This window comes from Anguilla rostrata, chromosome 3, assembly GCF_018555375.3.
Source record: "Anguilla rostrata isolate EN2019 chromosome 3, ASM1855537v3, whole genome shotgun sequence".
Classification (NCBI taxonomy): domain Eukaryota; kingdom Metazoa; phylum Chordata; class Actinopteri; order Anguilliformes; family Anguillidae; genus Anguilla; species Anguilla rostrata.
The window spans coordinates 63,543,277-63,565,299 of NC_057935.1; the positions used below are offsets into that span (position 1 = coordinate 63,543,277).

General features: G+C 46.8%; 1 protein-coding gene across 3 annotated transcripts in view; it reads left to right on the forward strand.

The window, feature by feature from the left end:
- The window catches only part of drp2 (dystrophin related protein 2), an 88,984-nt gene that overhangs the window by 6,772 nt on the left and 60,189 nt on the right, over positions 1-22,023 (forward strand). The window contains exon 3 of one of the 3 annotated variants that reach the window (XM_064329312.1): positions 18,661-19,052. The exons of the other annotated variants lie outside the window; for them this stretch is intronic. The gene's annotated coding sequence lies outside the window, so the exon portion shown is untranslated. The remainder of the gene's footprint in view (positions 1-18,660; positions 19,053-22,023) is intronic. 3 annotated transcript variants of the gene reach the window in all.

The following is a 22,023-nucleotide window of genomic DNA, read 5'->3' on the forward strand; positions in this document are numbered from 1 at the left end:
TACATTACATTTACATTTAATTTATTTGGCAGACGCTTTTATCCATTTAGATGTTTGAAGGCCGGTCATGTTTCCTTGAAACCTGGGAAGTGACTGCTTGTACACAGAGATTCTGTAAGATGGAGACTCTCACCAACACTCTCATAATTTATGTATAAGCATAAAGGAAGTCAAGCAAATCACAGCCTGGAGGAGAACTGTTGCAGCTTTATGTGATTATTTCAGAGGCAGAAAAGGAGTAACATATCAGGAATACATACCACTCGAACAGTGCTCATGCATTTCATATTTCTGTCTAATGTTATTCCTCATGCACTTAATGCTTTCAGTGCACGTACTTTTTTCAGCCTTGTTGTAACCCTTTTTCCTGTTTATTTTGAAAGCCATTTTTATCCAGATAAATCTTTTTTCCCCCCATTTAGAATGCTCAGTTGTATCCGTATTGATAAGCTTTTCTCATCACTGCAGTCCCTTCTGCCAATTCAGGAGGGTGCAGCCAGGCTCCACCACTAGCTGCCAGCTGAGCTGTGCAGTCCTTGCGTGGGAGGACTACGCTTTGTGCACAGTTGGCACAAATGGACCACATGTCCCATGGATCAGCGGGGGTTTAATGGCGCGTGATGAGAAGCTGACGTCCCACGGTTGTCACTAGAAGGCCCCCCTAGAAAGACTAAACATGATGGGCACAAGAACCCTATTGGCCACAATGTTCCCTTGAGTGGTTGTCATGGTAGGATTAGCACGACACACATTTTTAACAGGGCGGGACTTCTGTCCTTTCTGGGGTGGCCGTCTAGTGACAACCACGTCCCACCGACTGAACCTTCTCCCTCAGGGCAACGCTTTGACCAATCACGGGCCACCCTGTGGCCGGCAGTAGCCTGATCAGGATTCAGCACATCCACACATTAAACAGTGACCACGTTTGCATGCATTTCATTATTCCTATCTTATTCAGAAAACTCAAGTATTCCAGATATGATCTAGCCAATGTGTAAACCCCTTATTCAGAAAATCAAAACCCAGTTAAGCCATGTGTCAGGACTATTGGGGATCAGATACCCAATAGTCCTTTATATTAATCTTTATAATATCCAATAATTATTGATCATTTTTTCCCCCAAAGCAGTTACTGTTCAGCCATGTTTTTAACAAGATTGTTATTAATAACAGAAACGGTTTAATCAGTTTTGTTCTATATTTTGTTATACATTTTAGTCCTCATTAAATTCAGGTTGCTTTGGGCATGGATGTTTATGCAATTGGGCGGCATAAAAATAGCGATAGCAATAAGGCTGCTTGTGATCTTCGTGGACATCAGCATTAGGCTACTTGCCGCATTCTCACTCTTGTTGTTCCTATGGAAACAGTAGACATCATGGGTTCAAGCGGTTATTTGGACGAATCCAGCAGTCCTGTGAGAAACGATAAGCTTCTGTAATGTCATTTCCACCTTCTGAGAGTACGTTCCTGCCCGTTTCAAAATGGGGTTAAGCCCTGATTTTTGTAGTCCCTGTACGGGACTGTGTGTTTCACAACCTTCATGTCTGCACGTTCAATCAGGTTGTGATTGGAGGCCTGGAAGCCGTTTGCACAGGCAGGGCTAAATGATTCAGCTGTGCTATTATCGCTCAGGCCTGACCTTTTAATGCTGGGCTGACTTTGACCTTTGAAAATGCAAAGAGGATGCAATGGGCAGGAGTGGGGAAAAAGCCCTTGAGAGTATTGACCGAATCCCTCTGTCCATGTTGGGGTTTTGCTTTCTAAAGCTTCGGGTAGGGTCTAGGATGCTGGCATACGAACAGCAAACCAGGTTCCTCAAGCAAGTGGTTTTTAAAAAACAATCACTCTGGTTTTCTCTGGTGCCCTGCTTGCATTAGTAACAGTATTTATGGTGCACAGTTTGTAAAGAAATGTTAATTATCTCTGGTGGTGTTTATTTTTAGAGCCGAATTCAGTGTTTCTCTCTGTCTCGGCGAGCAGTGAGTCACATTATAGCAAAGGAGTGCAACTTGCGGTAGACTACGTGCTGTGGAGTTAGACGTCCGTCTTTGCGTCCCGCTCCTGACAAACGAAACGAGGCTTTCGAGCGCCCTGTTCCTCGTTTAAATTTCAGTGAGCAGGGTGCGCGGCAGCGGCGGCTCTCTCGCGTGTCGCCGCGGCGCGTTTCCGTGCCGTTAAATGCGTCCCTCTGTGTCCCTGCTGGGTCACTGCCAAACCCTCTGCTCAGGTTCCTGCCTCGCCGCCCCCGGCTGCTTTAGGATCTGCATTTGTACACAGCAAAACGTCCGGTGTTAATTCAACTCTTAACAGTGTTGATATAACTCTTAACGGGTAACATTTGGAATTAACGCTGTTGGATTAATCCTGGGCATTTTACTGTGTGCGGATGCCTGTGTCAGATTTGGTGGGTCTTTTTTTTCATTCTTCACACACAGTGGGAAACCAAATTAAATCATTTTCACGCTCCATCTAAGCCCAGCATCCACAAGGCCTGCTTTCTATCTGATTGCAGTGATTCATTAATTAATTCAGACCTGTTAATTGGTGCTTATTGTTTTTAATTTTATTTACGAGTAGGCATGGTTTGGGCTAAATGAGATGGCAGTTTATTTGTTGCAACTCCGTAATCAATGCTTGAGCTGAAAACTGCTCACTACGGAAACTTGTTTGTTGCATGTTTGCAGTTGTGCCTGTAATGTTTGAGTCACACACACACACACACACACACACACGCACATGTATATGTAATTGATTTCAAATCTTTTAACCTTGCCCTGGTTAATATGCTTACCTTACATGTGTCATCACAAGCTCAGTAATGTTTGAAATACTCTCTTCTTGTTTAAAATGCGACCAGTGTAGCGTACATGAAAAGCAAAGAAAAGCACTTGTATTTGAATTCTCAAATCAATTTTCATTGAACAGGCTGATATTTGCAAATATAGCATGCATGGCCGTGGAGTCGAGCAAATATGGCTACAGATGCAAATATTGCCTTTCCGTTTGACGTGCTCTCGCATTCAGATGCTCTGAATTGACTCTGCAAATCCCCGTCCTTCCTCTTGTCATACATGCTAATGTCCTGAGTGGCATTTATGCGCTATCAAATGGAAATGATAGCACCAGGTCACGAGGCTGGCTGTGGAGTCAGTGCCACCACTTTGCCACCACGTTTGTTTGGCATCGACTACTGCCGCCGCACGGTGCTGTTGCACCAACGCAAGGACATTTCAGCCCTCGTTCAACTGCGTTCGTGCCTTAATTCACGCGCGTATGGCGACAGCGCCCCTCTTCAGGCCTCTCCTACCTGTAGCCGCTGTATTGATTTAAAGGAAAGCGTTCAGAACGCCGGTGATGCTACGTGCTCTGGGACAGATAGCGCTCATCCCAACGCCATGATGGAGGCCGATCCGTCCACATAAATCCTTGACGCTGACCAGGTGTGGCACGGGCAGAGTCCAGCGGCGCTCGCATCAGCGAAGGGTTCTGGCTGAGGGATTATATTTCCCAAGAACGCCCTTTTGCAGCTTCACAGGAAAGCCTGAATAATTCATTGGCGCAGCTTAGCGGCCCATGCCAATGGACAGGTCTCCAACGGACTGGATTAAAGAGAGAGGCAGGCCGCGGGGCCTGTGGGATTCGCCCCCGCTCCGCCCTCCACGGCGAGCCCGCAGCGGAAGACTCTGCTTTGGACCTGCGTGCTCTCTCTCTAGATCTGCTCGCACGCGTTCCCGTCCGGGGTCAAATCTGGGGGAAGGAGGGGCGGGCCTAAGCCGCTTCCACCAATCACCGTCCCGGTAATGGACCTCGGACCAGGTGATGCATGCACATGCCGTTATTGACCTGTGAAACAGTAGAGTGGATATGGCTTCCCTAGGGTTTATGCTTCTCTAAAGGCAAATAAAAGCCCTTTGAGGCAAATATATTTAGGGTTCAGTGATGAATGAAAACGCAATCCTGAGATGCTTAGATTTACTGGCACGTTTTTGTCAGATTTTAGAGGTCAGTGCTCAAATGAGCGATCGAGAAGATGTCCACAATTTCAACCTTGGTTGCACTTTGCTGGTAGATGCTTCTCAGATGAGTGTTTCTTCGATTCTATTTACTCTGCAGACGTTCAGGACATTGACGTCATTAAGGAAAACAATGTAGCCTTTACCAGATGTCACGAAAGCTGCTCTTGTGACTGTATAAAATTGTTCATGCTTAAAATATCCTCAGCAAATTGTGATGCATAGATGGTTTTATGTGAGCTGGATATGGTGATGTGCAAGCAGAAATATTACTTTTTAATCTACGTGAAGAGTAATGCACTCTGAACAAGGCTATCGTTTAAGTTAAATAAGCAATGCGGTATTGTGGTGCGGTTTTGTTTTCATGTACATCACCACTCTGTGCCATACACTTAGTATTCCTATTTTATTCATTTAGTCAAGGTAATGCAGAAGTGTTGCTGCTGATTGTACGAGTGTGAATCAGCCAGATGAAAGAAATGGCGGACTCTGTGGAGGTTCGTGGCATCGAGCCGTTGTTGAAAGCGCTGCTGAAATTGTTGAGAGTTGCTGAAATTGTGAGCGCAAGGAACCCTGATCCATTTTAAGTCCTTGAACAATCTGTCTGGATTTCGGGGGGTAGTTCAAGGAGGCTGAGGGGCTAGGGATCAGCTAGGCCTTCTTTTGACCAGCGCCTCTCCTTGCTTTCCCCTTCTGGCGATGTGACAGGTGTTTGAGATCACAAGCGAACCTGCCTTGATCAAACACCAGCCGCTGAGCTGGAAGGAGTGGAAACGATGGGCTTGTCTCTGGAAGGGATTCTGAGGCAGCTGTGAGGTAACCAACCGCCCGGCCTCAGCCCGTTTGGCGGTCGGCGAGCCTCAGGACCTGTTTAATTGGACGCTGTGCTGTGAACCCTCCTGCGCGGTCCGTTTCCTGTCCTTTTGTCCGCGTGGAAATGAACCAGAAGCCCGGGGCTGTGCGATCTCGCGCCACCCGATTCATCCTTTTTGCGATGACCTCGTTCTCATGAAGTCCATTTCCCTGTGACTTCCAGCTCAAAAGGATAATGATAGAGGGATAGGAAAGAGGAAAAGAGCAGGTGTTTTGGTTGTCGAAAAAAGGAGCAACGTGGTTGTTTGCGTGGACTCAGAATCAGGTACGCTGGCAACACAGAGCAAAGAGGAGATTGCAGTGTTGTCCCTCTACAGTGAGTCGGAGCATGTACTGCTCCAGGGGCTGTGTCTCTTCTTTGTGGAAAACTGTCACAAGGCCTGTTCTGTAGGATTGTGCCTTCCAATTAATGTCAAATTGAGAAGATTACTTTCCAAAGAGAACATGTGAGTATATCGGCCCTTGAAAGAAGGAAACTGTACTGCGGCTGTCGTCGTGGCGTTAATGGAAAGATTTTGAAGTTCTGGGTCAGTGATCATGATGAAAGGGGTAATGGTAGGTAGGTAGGGAGAGGGGGGTGGGGGTGTCCGTGGAGGTGTCAGTCAGAAAGAGTTTGCATTTTAGTGAGCCAGCTCATGGAGGTAGAAGTGCAATGTTGGACCCACCAGAAGAGCTTTGCCTGGGCATGTCTTCAGGGTGATAGGGAGACAGTGAATTGCATCCGAGTTTGCCTTCACAGCTCAGCAGGAAAGAACACCTTATGTAGGAATTCTGTTGGCAGCTAACTGAGAACTTCCACGCACTAGGTGGCTTTCTGTCAAAGCTGCCACACACATCAACACATCACTCGCGTAGACACACACTTTCTCTCGCACACATCTTACACGTGTACCATCTGTGTCTGTCTGTCTCTCTCTCTCTCTCTCTCACACACACACACACACACACACACACACACACAAACACACAACACACACACACACACACAACACACAACACACATACACACACAAACACAAACACACACATACACGAATACACACACATACACACGCACATAAACACACACACACATACACAAACACACACACACAAACACACGCATACACACACACACACACACACACACGCATAAACACACACACAAACACAAACACACACACACACAAATACACACACACACACACACACACACATAAACACACACACACACACACACACACACACACATTAACACATACAATCTCTGAACTCGGCCAGTTGCTCATAGCAGGGACATGTTCTGTTCCGTTCCACAGGCACTTTGTGAAACAGGAGGTCTTCATAACTCCCAGATGGTTCAGAACTGGCGCTCAGCGTGGTGACCTCACACAGACAGTGTGTTAAGCACAGGAGCGCAGGCCAATGGGAGCTCAGTGTGGTGAGTGGTGACCTCACACAGACAGTGTGTAAGCACAGAAGCGCAGGCCAAACAGGCACTGTGGCACAGAGCAAAGGCTGGTCATTAAGACTGTCTGTGCAAATCGCTTATTAAGATGCTTTCTGTGTGTCCAGATTTTTAAGCTCATTAAAGAGCACGCATCTTTCCCTGATAGCGTTTTCTCTTCTCGCTAATTTACCACGGGGAATGAAAAGGCTGCTAGATCTGCTGAGGAGCGTTTCTTGGAAACACTCTGCATTTATGAAACATAGATCATCCCGGGGAAAAAGCAAAATTGCAAAGTGCAAACATCGACTTTTACTCCTGCGTAAATTGGCGATTTAAAGACACCAATGACTCTCAGTAATGTTTAGGCTACGTTTTAATGGGCCTTGTGACTTTATTTTTTCCTTCCACCCCGTGTGAATTTTAATGAAAATGTGCTCCATTTCGAGGCCGTGTTCAGTTTATGCCGTCTGTGTAGAAAACTGAAGCCTGTGCCTCTGTTGCGTCTCTCTGTCACTGTAATTGCACTGGCCCTTTACATGGCTGATTACACTGCACCATGTTAACAGTGATGTAGGCCTCCACCTTCTGTGTATCAGAGGTGTGTCCCGCTAACCATTACTACAGCCCGGCTGTAGTGCAGAGCCAGTTCCTGAAGAACGGCTTTTGCGATGACGACGACACTCATGTTACGGGGCTGTCAGGGAAAGGCAGTGTTGCTCCTGAGTGTGTTGCCTCTCCGGCCATTATAGCAAACAGAAACAGCAAATCTCTCTCTCTCCTTTTTTTTTTTTGGCACTGATATTTTGAGGATTGCATCGGCTACCCACCGTACTGATTCATAATTGTTTGAAGCCTGTTTTTGCAGAATGTACAATTACATAAGGTTTGGGGGCGGGGGAGGGGGGGGGGTTGCCGTTTTTTTTGTCATGTCCTTCTTGACCATATATGGAGCTGTGGGTCTGGTTTTTACGGTAGATTTGGGCCAGAATGGTTTAGGTGTGATTTGGGAAAGGGGAAAGGGGGACTAATGGCTTTGTCCTCTGCTGAGCTCGGGGTAATCGTCTGCATTAAGTGGTGGATGTGCTGCGCTCATCCACAGATGAAAGGACCTAATGACAGTGACAGCAGGCCTCGCATTCTCATTGATTCCTGACAAAGATGCTTTACAAACCACCCCCTGCCGCCCCCGCCTCCCCCCGGGCGCGCACACACACACACACACACACACACACACACACACACGCATCCCTCACAGTAAAACTAAGCCCTATGATATGCACTCTGTCTGTCAGCTTGCTGTAGACAGGCGTGCGAGGGGAAGATGGTTATCTTTCGCAATTTTTTTTGGCAGAAGCTGCTTTGAATAAGATAGAGCTGTTGAGCTGTTTTGATCAAACGCCTGGGCTGTGCCTGTGTGTGTGTGCGCGTGCGTGTGTGTGTGTGTGTGTGTGTGCGTGTGCGCGTGTGCGTATATGAGAGATAGAGGGAAAAGGAGCAAGCTAGAGAGAGAGAGAGATGTGTTCAGTGGTGAACGATCTTCTGACAGAAGCTCTCTTACAATGGCCATCGCTATAGCAACTCTCCCTCGGCTTTTGAGTAGACAAAGGTTGAGGGACGCGCTGAAAAAGGAATTCAGTCCTTGGACGATATTTAAAAAAATCAATTTACTAAAGAACACAGTTAAATGTTGCCATTGTTTTTAAATATAGCTCATTGTTTTAAATGCTATAGGTTTTATATGCTAGGGGTTGGGGGTGGGGGGTGGGGGGAGGGGGGGTAATTTAATTTGTGAGGACACGTCCTGCTTCATGCTGACTGGAAGGAGTGCTCTCAGTAACATGAAGGCAATTTGTTCTTCCCTCCGCCTTCCTTTCTCGGGCCCTGTAAACAGACTTGATGGCGCAGTGAAATTAATGTTAGGAATGAATGTTCTGATGTAATAAAGGCCGTGTCTGTATTCCACTGCAACTTGGAAAGCCAGAAACAAACCCTTTAAAATATTAGCTGAGTGCATGGACGTAGATCCCAGGGGTGAGTCAGTGGGGACACATCCTCCCCAACTTTGGGAGAACATCAAATGGTCCCCCCCCAATATTATCATGTACCTCCCAATACAAACAATTTGTTGTTAGTAAAAAAGAAAATGTCCTGTTTGTTTTCACCCCCAAAATTAATGAGATGTATGTCCTTGGCTCACTGCATGAGGATTCAGAAGTCATTAGACCCTTAGCTCACCTCTCCCAAGTCCAGAGAGGTTTGTTGGCTCATGTTCCATGGATATGCAGGTGAGGGAGGGGGTGGGTTCCTGTTCTCCGGGACGGCTGACTTTTTGAGGCTTCTAATTATTTGCAGTCACGGAACACCACGGTGCCTGTCTTTGATTTCTGCTATGGGTGCTGCTCAGAGCCTCACGCGGGATTGGGACTCGGCAGGGAAACCGCACGTCTCCTCCCCTTTCCTCTCAGAGAGTGGCACAAGTACCTGGTTCCTTTCACGGTGGTGGGTGGACAAAATTTGTGAATCAAAATTAATTGCAAGCTGTGTGACGCGGGGGGGCAAAAATGAATTGGCGTGAAGAACACTTCTTTGTGCGGTTACCTTTTTCGTTTTCTTCAGTCACTTCCTTTTGTGCCTGAGCACTGCCGCTTGACTGTGGGGCTCTGCAATTGAACAGAAGCGCATTGCGCTGAGCGTTAACAGACGCATTCGTCTTCCTGCACGTACCGTATGTTTTCAGAAAGATTTGCCTTAAACTTAAAAATTTGAGGTGTGGTCTGGAAGTAATAACATGGAAGGAATGAAAGATGCAGCGCTCTTCACAAGGGGACAGCCGCCATCTGTGCAGTTGGAACAGCACGTCTGAAGTCAGCGAACTGTGCTGCTTCTCCGGTGTGTTCGCATCCAGCTATTTCCAGTCAGAAGCAGTCTGTCAACAAGCCATGATCTGGGGGCCACGGGTAATGACCATACCTGGATCAAATAAGCATTTGAAATATTTCAGCTGGTTTACGTTGGGAAGTGTAGTTATTTTGCGTGGCCAGTTCCGCTACGTCAGTTACCTACAGTATCACAATTGCATTTGTACAGTCATAGATTTAGGATATCTTTTCCCAGTCGAAGTCATGAGTATTAAGTTTGACCTTGGCCATTTTGAAACTAGGTTATTGCAGTGCCTGTTTGTGTGCAATCACAAGGTTCCAGTATGCGTGTTTTCTGAGCTGTGGAAGAATCGCAGAAACACACGGACTGAAAGTGTGGCTCTGCATGAGGCCTTATCTCCCTCTCACCCCTCCCTCCTGTCCCTGCTCCTGCCCGTCACTTTGAGCTGGTGAATCTCTGGCGTCTGACACAACGCTGGCTCTCGACCTCTCCACTTTCCTCTCCGGATATTTCTGAGCCTGCGGGAAAGGCTGCTCGACCTCACGGACTGTTCCTGATAAAGTACGGGCTGTACTGTCATCAGTTAGATCAGAACTGGAGCCCCCCCCCCACCCCCAAACCGGAGAGCTTCTTTGCTCAGTGTGTCTCTTGGCATCTTACATTGTTGAGGTTTTGAATGTTTGCATGTATTATTCATGCACATTTGGGGCTGTTATGCCAGCTAACCTTCTGTAAGTTGTCTCGGTGAACTAAACTGGCTCTGTACATCCTTCTTAACTAATCCGTCCCCCCTCTGCATCTGATTGGCTGCACAATTCCTTAAATTCTCAATGCAATGTGCATTCCCAGGCTGTCAATGTAAGTGAGTATTGAATTCCCCATTGACCTGCTTGGTTAAACAAAGTTCAATAATAGTAATAATAATAATAATAATAATATGTGCAGTCTGTGAAGTTTGGGAAATTGTAGGTCAGTTCTAATGTTGCTGTGTCCCACGGGTTTGTTTGGAGAAGGTTAGCTGCAGCCGCAGGGCAGCGTCTGCAGGAAGTGGCCTGTGCAAGTTGTGCGAAGGTGACCGAGGAATGACACTAAGTATGACGGAGCGGTCTGCGGCGTCGGACAGGTACACGGCAGCGATGCGTGCCGATGAGGGGGAGGGGGGGCGGGCGGGCGGGCGGGCGGGCGTGCCAGGCGCAGTCCCGAGGGAGGACTGGAATATGTGTGCGAGACGAAACGCCGGCATCGGAATGCGGAGCGAGCCGCTTGTGGGTGTTCTGCGCTAAGAAGCGCCATTACTCATCTCGGCGGCGAGGGCCAGGGGGAATACCGCCGGGTTTCGCGCAGGTTTCCGGGGCGATGGCGGCGGCGGCGAGGTTTTTTTTTACGCGGCGGCCTGTCGAGCGTGGCCCGGCTGATAATAGATTACAGGGCGTCGGGCCAGGTGGGAAAGATTTAGATGAAAACTGAAGGAAAAAAAAAACAAAAAAAAAAAAACTGACTAATGGCTGAAAAAATAGACGGGCGGAGTTTGAGGGAATTTAGCGAATCCCTTACCTTCTGTTTTTATTATATCAGGAAGCGGCGGTTGGGGTAGTGGAAAGTAAGATGGAGCGCGTTGATGATTTGAAGCCAGCCAGGGGGGGAGAAGACTTTAAGCATCTTTTAATTGAACAACCAGCCGAACAGCTCCCCAGATGGGCCCAGGATGAAGCTGTTGGCCAGACATCGGAGCTCACAGTCTGCTGCGGTGGCTGGAGGGTTGTGGGCGAGAGACACAGACAGTCAGTAGGCTGATGGGTAAATGATTAAAATGGGAGGGAAAAAAAAGTTTATTAAAAAAAAAAAAAAAAAAAAAAAAAAAAAAACTTCATTAGGGAACTTGTCCCTTCTTGAGATGAGAGAAGTAAATGAGTTATATTTGACATGATATGCTGAATGAGTACATTTGACAGGACTCATTTGACTGAGCAATCCATCTCATTTTGTCATGCATTAAACTTTAAAAGCGCTGTACCATCGGATTGTCTGATTTCACTCAACGGTAAAGAGCCCCATGCAAATGAATTGGCCTGAAACTGCAATCAGGATTACAGTTTGGCAGGCCAAAGTGTCTGTTTCACCAGAAATATATTAAATAACTTTTTTTTTTTAATTCATCTCGCATGTGAATATAATGCCACTGCTAGCCCGTTCTGTTACATTGTCTCTGAAGGCATAAAGAAATGCTTTTGTCTGATTTGTATTTAAAAGCTTTTTCACCAAATGCCTAAAGAATAAATTACAGTCAGTCTCTATGCGTGTAACATATTCTGAATAATCATTTTTATTACAGCTATAAAAAAATGGGACTTTCTAATAAAAATATTCATTGTGATTAAGTTAATAGAGTGATTAAAATATAACATCTTGATTAACTTCAGTTTTAAAAATACATTTTAATGAAGGTCATGTCAATATAGGCCTAATCATTAAAATTAAATTAGCTCTAGCTAAAAGTCCTGTCTCACAGTTCATGGGTGAAAAATAATTAAATAAATGAACAACATAGGCTACATTTTTAGAATATAGACCTAACACTTTGCCTTGACTGACATGGATGTTTCCCGGCTTAGGTTTCTTTACAAAAGATTAGTGGAACGTCAAATATCAGAACTTTACTGAGTTCCTCCAGTAAGTATTAGACATTGTAACAAACTGAAAAAGACTGAAAAAGTCTTTTTAAAGTTTAATACAGATTGTGAACTTGTGAAATACTTGGTCCTCTTGGTTCCAGGGTGTACTACAGATTGGCAGATGCAATTTGATGTGTGTCAGTATGATACTGAGTGACTTGCAGTCAGTAGGTAGGCCTATCCGATTTGCAGTGGTCCTTGTTAAATTATTAACAAACAGTAGTCAGACTCATAGATTATGCTCTGAATTGACGCTGATGTTCTTCAAAGTAGAATGAGATGATGAAATGATTGCTAACATTGTGTAACAGGCTGGGCTATTCTATGGAAACTTCAGAGAATGCTCCAAAAGAAATACTGTGACTTGACTTCTTTTTAAAGGAATCTAGTCATATTATTTCTGTGTGAACATCCTCTGATCTTCAGCTACATTAGGCTAACTCCCATGTTATCCTAGCATAGGTCATATCAACCAATGGAACTGGATATTTTTATTCTGAAATACTGACATCACTGTGATAGACCACATTCCCAATGGGGCTGTAGGGCTGTGTGGATAAATTTAGAATGTAAATGAAATGCTACGATTGTATCTCATGCATTGGAAATATGGATGCTTTTACACCCTGTTGATGGAATACTCATACAAATCAATGTGCTGTACAGAGTGGTGTGTTCAATGAATAAATATGTCTTTCAAATGAAACTATACATATATACACTCACCGGCCACGTCATTAGGTACTTGCTAGTACCGGGTGTGGTCTTCTGCTGCTGTAGCCCATCTGCTTCAAGGTTTTGGCGTGTTGTGTGTTCAGAGATGCTCTTCTGCATACCTCGGTTGTAATGAGTGGTTATTTGAGTTACTGTTGCTTTTCTATCAGCTCAAACCAGTCTGGCCATTCTCCTCTGACCTCTGCCATCAACAAGGCATTTTCGCCCTGAGAACTGCCGCTCACTGGATATTTTCTCTCTTTTGGACCATTCTCTGTAAACCCTAGAGATGGTTGTGCATGAAAATCCCAGTAGGTCAGCAGTTTCTGAAATACTCAAACCAGCCCATCTGGCACCAACAACCATGCCACGTTCAAAGTCACTTAAATCACCTTTCTTCCCCATTCTGATGCTTGGTTTCAAATTCAGCAGATTGACCATGTCCACATGCCTAAATGCATTGAGTTGCTACCACGTGATTGGCTGATTAGATATTTGCGTTAACGAGCAGCTGAACAGTTGTACCAAATGAAGTGGCCGGTGAGTGTATATATATATACTGTTGGAGTCAACAGTTGTGCTGAGTGAACATGTCTCACACAACAACATGTTCAGTCAAATAAACTCTGATAGAGTCATTTTATCTCTATTAATAGAGTATATTTTGTCCCTGTAGTATTCATTTAAACGCTTGAGAGTTCATTTAACACTAGCGATTTTTCTGTGTCCTGTTGCAAATCGAGCTTGACTCCTTCCATTGACTTTGTTACCGTGGTTATTTTCTTGATCATGTTGTTGCCGTTTCCTCTATCTGTAAAATAGTTAGTAAGTTTAAATCCCTGTAGTGGAAGGCTGTATGTGCAGGTTTACAGTCCATCATGGAACACTCAGTGGTTATTTATATAGTCAGGTTTACTTTTTAACATTTTTGCTGTGCCCTGTATTCTCCCAAAGAGTTTTCTGGATTATTTCCCATTCCCATTCCCTCATGTCTGGGATTAACTCTTTTTCTGGTCTAAGGATCACTCTTCACTCATTTTCCTTACATTGCCTTTGATCCCCTTTTCACCTACTTTTGATGGGAATCTTCAGTATGTTTCAGGGCTTGACATTCATATGCTTGAGCTCAGTTGGAAAATTAGCTGGGGCAGCTGTGTGAAATTAGCCTCCCCCGGTTTAAAAGACCTACGCAAGCAGACCAAGCATATATTACAACTGTCCGGCTGAAAAGTGCTCGGTCATTTACCCCTGAAATTGTACCATTCCAGTTTCATTGCCCCTGAATATTTGCCGTTCTAGTTTCATTGCCCCTTGATTTGTACCATTCTAGTTTAATTGCCCCTGAATTTTTACCATAGCGGTTTTCAAATTAATTTATACGGAAACTATCTTTTCCCTGACCAGCAATAGCGCAGGCCTATTAGCTCTGTAACATTGCCATCCCTGCAGTGAATTTTATCGGGGATGTCATCTTCGGCCAAGTGATTTGTCCTCCTCGTTTGAGGTGTCAGGCTCGTGCCTGGCATTGGTCTCTGTGTTCAGGTGCTTTAATTAACGGGTCCTATTCCAACGGCTCAGCTCCTGCAGTAAAATGGGCGAAGGGCCGAAAGGCCTCCAGCATCACTCCCCCGGTGTCTGATGCTGGGTTTATAATTTAAACTATTTTTATTGGTCTCGCGGTGTCCTTGTTTATGTGAAAGTCATTACATATGCGAATCCCACTGTGTCCCACCTTCTCTCCTGTAGAGCATATTTTCCCACTAATGAATCTTTGAGGTTCTGCATATCATTCCCCTCATGTACCACAGAAACCAAATAACTCAAGCATTTCTACCCTCACAAAAGATCGGGAATTGTGAATGGTGTCGTGTCTTGGTTAAGACATGGTGGTACTGTATGCATAAACTTCATTACAGTTATCAATGGATATACATTTCATCCATCATGTCTTTTTTTAATAATATTTCTAAATTGGTTATATTATTAGTCTTTGTGCTTGCCATCATTTCTTATTTTTACATTTTAGTGTAACTGTTATTTATACAAATTTATGGGCCATAAAATTAGAGTTGAAATGAGCAGGGAGACAACTGCATCTTGAAAATAAAATGTAAAAAAAAAAAAAAAAAATTTCACGAAGAATGTAGAATTCTTTTTTGAGTGTTGTTTTGAGTGTGGCTGAGTTTTCTTTACTCTTCAATTATATTTTTTGCTTCAGCACCCAATATAGTTGGGAGTGAAAAATTGGGAATGGAGTCAGTGGAGAAAAACACAGTTATTATTATTTTTTTAAGTTAAAAATAAAGTGAGAAAGCGTTGCCTTGCACAGCACAATTTTTCATTATGCAGGGAATGGTGTTTGAGGTCGGTAGATGTGATTTCTGGGTTGGTATTTTACTTTATGAGTGACACAGGGGAGTGTGACCCTCCCTCACCCTCCCAAGCATAATCATTGGCTTAATACCACTGTATCGAATTACTACCTGACTGATACCATTAGTCTAATACCACTGGGCGGGGAAGGATTGGATCAATTGCTTAAATGAGATTTAGGATTCTAATTTTGCATCATGAAATCAAAGAGAGCATTATGTGTGCTTTTAATAATTATGTGGGCTGTCTGATACCTATTTTTGAAAGCTAAGGAAATAAGTAAATCTCTGTTGTTTCCCTGCTGTCAGAGAGGACGAACTCCTCCCCATTTGATGGATCATTTACCGCTGTGCAGATACTGTAAGGGCTCCTTTTATTTATAGACTTCGGTTATTGCCTTCTATGGATCACTCCGTAACTGTTTTCTGTCTGCAAATCAATGCCTTAATTGCATTTGTTTTTCTCTGCCTTTAACCTTGGGTAATTTCATCGCTCAAATGAAATTCCATCTGGCCCTAAATATCATTCGTTTCCGAAATGCCGCTTGAGCCGGGCGAGACGGAGAGGAGTCCTCGGGCTCGCGGGCAGGGATACGGTCCTGTCAGCATAACTCAGGGGCTGTTTGTCTCCCGCGGCGGCGGCGGCCACCGCGCTGTGAAAGCTGGCATTCGAAGGACCTTGGCGTAACGCTCACCGTCTGCTGGAAACACGCGGGGGGGGGGGGGGGGCGGAGGACTCTGGGGGGGGGGACAGACACTCACGTGCGATTGTCCGTGAAAATGCGAACATCGGGACCACGTTAGCGCTTGCGCGTGCGACGGGTTAGCAGCGCGAGAGAAGTAACACGTTACCCCGCTGTTTTAATTTCTTATTTTTGCATTTACCGCTGCCACGAGGGAAAGACAAATAATAATAAAACCTAAAGCGATGGCGCTGAATTGTTCTCTGATTTAACACGGCACGCACGTCTGGGTGGGGACTCATAAAAAAGGAAATGGGAAAAGGGGGGGGTTGAGTGGATGGGGGGAGGGAGTGCAGCACAATAATAATAACCACACAGTGTGAAATGGATATCAGGAGGCAATCTTCCAGAAGTTGTAATATTCCCCCTACTGAAGGAGTGCTTTCTTTGCTTGACAGACAGGCTGTGTGCAGTATAATGGACCAGGGACTGACGGGGCATCTTTCACACGTTTTCCTACTGATTGGGCAAACAGGTTGCTAGGTCATTTTATGACTTATCACTATTTTTCATACTTTTGAGGACTGCGCATGGAGTGCTCTGCACTTCTGTTTAGTCTTTTTTTGTATCTTTTGCTGGGGTGTATGTAAGCCTGCACAACTGACATCCTGTAAATTCTGTTAAATACATGATTGAATATATGAAATAGCACAAGGAATGTAGCTGCATATTCAAACCTTCGGCTCTGACTTTCTACATCTACAATGACAGTTGATGAGAGTACTTAAAGTACTTATTACTTTATTTGAAAAGTTGGGTAATAAGTATCTCATCATTTAAAACGAGTTCAATAAAATCCTTCTGCAACACCTAAAGAAAAAATGGGGTCAAGAGATTAAAAGTGTTTTCCATGAACAAGGGAGCAACAGTTGGCTCTTTTCTTTTTTGTAGAAAGTGGGGGCGATTATCGAAATGGCATTCGGCTATTAGTGCCGTGGAGGTGCACTCACTGTATTTAAAGACAAAGTTAATGTTGGTATTAATGGACCCTGGAATCTGAGACCCGGTGTCGCAGGGCGTAACAATGCAGGAAGTCATCGCAGTTATTCATGAGCTTCCATAAAGTTTTGCGGCTGTGTTTGAAAACTACCGTCACGAAGCCAGAGTGATGGAGCGATTCGTTTGAACTCTTATCCGTTCTACTCCCCTAGTACCTGTGGAGCGCTGCAGATTGGACGACTCCCCTCCTAACATCCTCCAAGTCTTCAAAGGAGGCTGAATGATGTGGAATGTATGCAAGACAAGGCCACCTCTCCTTGGTCGACTATGTAGCCTATTTGATATACTTTATCCCTTTAGATGCTGGATATTTTTTTAAACACTCATGCCTGCCTCAGAGTTTTCTATGAAGCTCATATACTCAGATTTGGGGTGTGATAGGGAGACATGTCACCCCCAATGTTTCAGTATGAATTGATTGCCAGGCTAGCGAGTATGCTTGTGAGACTTGATGTTTGACTCTGGAAGATTAAATGGTCCAGCATAAGAATGAGACTTACGCCTAACTTGGTACTAACCGATATGTTCTGAAGAATACTGCCCTGACTAGATTTTTTTAATGGTCAGGGAGGTGCAGGAATGTTACTGCTGGCTATTGGGTAACTGAACATACAGTAAATAAAGAATTTGACTCAGGTCTGGCCAGAAAACTGGTTTACTTCAGGTCGTTGGAATAAAGCTTTAAAAAATGTACTCGTGGTGTACAGATGTCCAGCGGGCAAGCGACACTATGACCTCCTGGATGATGGTAAGAGCCTGCGGCGACAGGGGCAGGGGTTCCCGAACGCGTGGTTTGCCCCGCGGGGCTTTTCCCTTACTTCCCCTGCTGCTGCTGCTCTGCGGGCGTAAGTAACGATCGTGCCTGCGAGGACTGACGGCAGCTCGCTGGAGAAAGACCGGGTGGCGGGGAGCGATTTCCGCCCCGCAAACCGCGCACCGTATTTGTTTTCATTTTCGTTGCGTTGCGGAGGGGGCTGTTCAGCATGCTGATGCACAGTGTGCAATATTGCAGCGGATAAGTAATGTTGCGCGAGTGCGTTGTGGCGCGGCTCTGGAGAGGCGTTTTATCACCTCCGCTGCCGTAGATACGCTGTCTGCTGTGTTCGTGCGGTGCGGTGCGCGTAGGGTGGCTGTGTGGATATTGAGTGGTGCTTCCGCTCGTTTATGGATGTGTTTTGGTGGAAGGCAGACTGTTATGCGTTTTGTGTGTATAGAGGCCTGTTGGCGGGAGGCAATGGACTGTCGACTCTGGTTTCTGAGAGAGAGAGAGATGGGGAGTGATAGAGAGAGACAGAGAGGGATAGAGAGACAAAAACAGATTGAGAGACAAAGAGAGAGACAGAGAGGGAGAGAGAGAGGGACAAAGACAGAAATTGAGAGACAGAGAGAGAGACAGAGAGGGAGAGTGAGAAAGACAAAGACAGAGATGGAGAGAGACCATGAGAGACAGATTGAGAGACAGAGAGGGAGAGAGAGAAAGACAAAGACAGAGATGGAGAGAGACCATGAGAGACAGAGAGAGAGATATTTCCGGAAGGCTCTCCCCGTGCTTCAGCTTGGCGAGAGGAGTTGGAGCAGCGCTGGTTTCTGCTGTGAGATGCGTTCGGCGTCTCCCTGTGAGCCGCTGCTGCCTCTAATCACTCTGACCGTGAGCGAAGGAGGCAGAACTGGAGAAATGGCCCTTCTCTCCCCCCCCCCCCATCCCCACCCCCCTCCACCTGACCTCCCTCTCTCTCCCTCGCTCGCTCTCAGGGGGCGAGTGGCTTCCTCCGTACCTTGTGGAGGACTGAGGCAGCCGCTCGGCTGGTGTCTGTTCAGTTCCTTTTCCCGCTCATTTCATTACGCAGCTCAGCGCGGCGCTCGTCTGAGGAGTCTTCACAAACCCCCACTTTAAAAAATAAAAAAATCTTTTTTTTTTTTCTTTTCTCCTCCTGTTGTTGTCGCTTCTGTTCCCCTGTGCAGAAGGCTGCTAATGTCGGACGGCTACCGGGACTGATTCAATCAAGCGGGCCTGTGTGTCAGTGGCCATCAAAAAGCCATTTTCACCAAAGCGTATCTGATGACGCGGCCATTTCCGAGCGGGAGAAAAGGGTCCATTATCCGGGCAGGAGGGTAGAGACACCGGCTTAACACCGTGTAAGATGAATTATGTTAACTGTGAAATGTGCTTGAGCGTGCCGTACCCCTTCACAGTGACCGATGTGTTGAGTGCTGTGGGCCAATCCCAGAGGAGCGTGCGCTCTGGGCCAATCCCAGAGGAGCGTGTGCACTGGGGCCTAAGTGGGTTTTTCTGTTCGGGGTTCACACCTTGGCCACCTGGGGGCTGGCCTGTTGACTTCTTCTGTCGTTTCAAGGTACACAAATGAGATCTGTGAAGCGCTGCAGTTTTGCTAGGGTAAATGTTTGAGGTCGCTGGTGGGGTGGGGGTGGGGGTGCGCTCATGTGAAACTAACAGTGTGTGGTCTTGTCCTCGTCTTACCCCTTACCATACCCCCCCCCCCCCAAACCCACCGCCGCCCCAAATCCATGTCAGTCTACCTCACTGTGCCTAGAACAGGTTCCCATCTGAAAATGGGTGCCGCTCTGAATCACACACAGAATAAATGCATGCATTTCTGTATTAAATATGAATTCTGTTTGGTTTTTAAATAATAATAACTGCAGATGGATGGTGGAAAGGAGGGAGGAAGGAGCTCTGAATTATTTGACTGTGCCGAAAATAGCGACTCATCCTGATTTTGGAACCGTTATGATTTACTGTGGAAAGTGAGACGTCCCCCCCCCCCCTCACTCCCCTGCTATGAGTCAGGGAAAATCACACAGCTGTGCTGAAGGGCCAGCCTCTCTGGGAATCCTAGTAGACTCTCCCCCCACCCCCCACAGACCCCCTGCCCCTTAACAACCCCAGCAAAGCCCTTTTATAGACTGGAGTCCTATAAGAGCCCTGCAAGAGAATGGAGAATTCAAACAACTATGACACTGATACAGCAAATAATTGGATAAGACTCTGGTGATGGTGATGGCTGGAGGGTGAGACTGGGGGGGGGGGGCAGCTAAAACTATTATGTGATTTATGAATGACAGTTACAGGTCTGAAAATGATTTACCCCCCCCCCCAGCCGCTCCCCGTCTTCGGGCTTTCCGCTCATTTTAATCTTTGACGGCGCTGTTCCGAGCTCTTTGTGGGGGGGCGTATGTAAGGCTGCTCTGCTCTGCTGTCTCGGCCCCCCCGGCTGGTTCGTTTGGGAATCGTCTCCCTGCCTTCCCTTCCCCCCCGATGGTCGTACGCCCACCAGGGCTGCCCGCTGCGTCAGCTTTGACTGTCGACAGGACCGAAGGGTGGCGAGATGGATTTGCGGTGGGCAGTGCACGCGTGGGAGGACGGGGCCGGCAGTGTCTGGGTGAGGGCTGGCTCTCGGTGCCCCTCAGGGCCCTGGGGTGCCTGGAGGTGGTGATGGGGGGTGGGGCTGGGGGTGGGGGGGGTTGGGGGCATAATGAATCCTGGAGTCTCCCCTTATTCACATGCCTCTAGCATAGCCATAGTTCTGGATGTCTGTGTGTGTGTGTGTGTGTGTGTGTGTGTGCGCTTGTGCATGTGCGCGTGTGTGTATGTGTGTGTGTGTCTGTGCACGTGTGTTTGTATGTGTGTCTGTGTTTGTGCCTGCGTACCTGTGTTTGGGGGCTGTGTGTGGCGTTTACTGATAAGAACCTCCCCCAAACACGATCTGGTCTGTCTCGGAGGGGGCTGGGAGATTATGGTCGCTGTCTCGTCCAGAGCAGCCGAACGCCAGCGCTGCTCGAATTGCTTTAGGTTGCGTGTGCCGCGCTTGGCTTTTCTGGACACAGTTTGGCAGCGCGTAGCCCGCGTCTCTTTCACTGGGTTTGATGCAGAGGGCCGCGTGACCCCCGCGCTCCTGTTTTTCGCGGGTTATTACACTATCCACAGCCGTGTCAGTTGCATCTCCACGGTGACCGACTCATCCAAACTGACAAATCGGCGTGAGAGAGAGCCAGTCCACAGCCTAGGGAAACAGCTGGGCAGTTAACCACACTTCTGTTTTCATTTGTTGTTTTTTTTTAACCGAATATGTTTCCTTTAGGGCCCAGTCAAAGAGCTCTACCTTTTATTTCTCTTAGAAAGATCTCTAGAAGATACAGTCATTAGTTTTTTTTTTTCCTCGATGAGGCCGTTTCAGGTAGCCTCCCACGAGTGTGTGCGTTTCGCCCACTTGGCGAGTTCTCTCTGAGCCTGGAGCTGTGAGAGGGGGATGAGCAGCTCAGACAGCCCCACCTGTAGCCGTGCGACTCGCTGCCTCTGCCTGTTCCCATCCAGCGCTGAGAGAGAGAGGGAGAGAGAGATGGAACTGGAACTGGAACAGAGGCGCAGAAGTGGCCGCAGCCGGCCGAGGGTGAAGAGGTTTGTGCGCTTCCTGGGCTCGGCTGTCAGGTCCGATATTTCCTCGGCTGCCATTTCCCGTTTGACCTCGCCCCTCAGCCCACATGTCCGCCTTGATGTGGAAAGTCCGCAGTTCCTTTTTTGGACACAGTTTCCTTTTTTTTGGAGAACCTTACATCGTATCCGCTTGCACAGGCTTGATCGTCGCAGCCCGATTGGGCGAGGCCGCTGAAGGGCAGATAAGCGCTTTGGGCTCCCGGTCAGCTGTCGCTGAGGCAAATTGACCGCAGGACCAAACTGAATCTGCGTTTCGCCCCACAAGCGCTGGCTTTAGCCCGTCGTTATCTCGGGCTTTAAATGAAAGCAACACGCTCTTATCTTTTAAAGGTAATTTGGGCAGTTGAGTAAATTCCTAGTGGCCCTCGGTGGTCAGCGGTTGTTTGAAGACGAACGGCGGAGCCTTGGCATTTAACGCAAAGTGGCGGGGGGGGGCGGGGGGGTGTTGGGGGTTTGGAGTTCACGCCAGCTGGCCGCTTTTACCTCGTCAGCTCGGAGGACGCTGCTTCGTTGCTAACAGCCGCAATAACACACCCGCCTCCGGTGGCGGAGGCTTTTAAAAAATCTCATCTGGCTTTTGCGAGACGGTCAATGGGAAGCCGTTCCTGCTTTCCAGGGAGCGCTCAGTAAAGACGTTTCCCTGAAGATTGAAGCGCCTCCGTCTCTCGGAATTGACATTTCCGCTATCGTATATTTCAAACCCCTTTTTTGCGCTTCTCATCTCTCCTGTATATTACAGAAGAGCAACTGACACCGTGTCCTCCAGTAATGTGCTGCACTTCATGAATGCAGCTACGGTCTCTGCACACTGCAGGTGCTCCGCGCCCTCTATTATCATTTTTTTAAACACAGACCGTGAGATTATTAGTGTG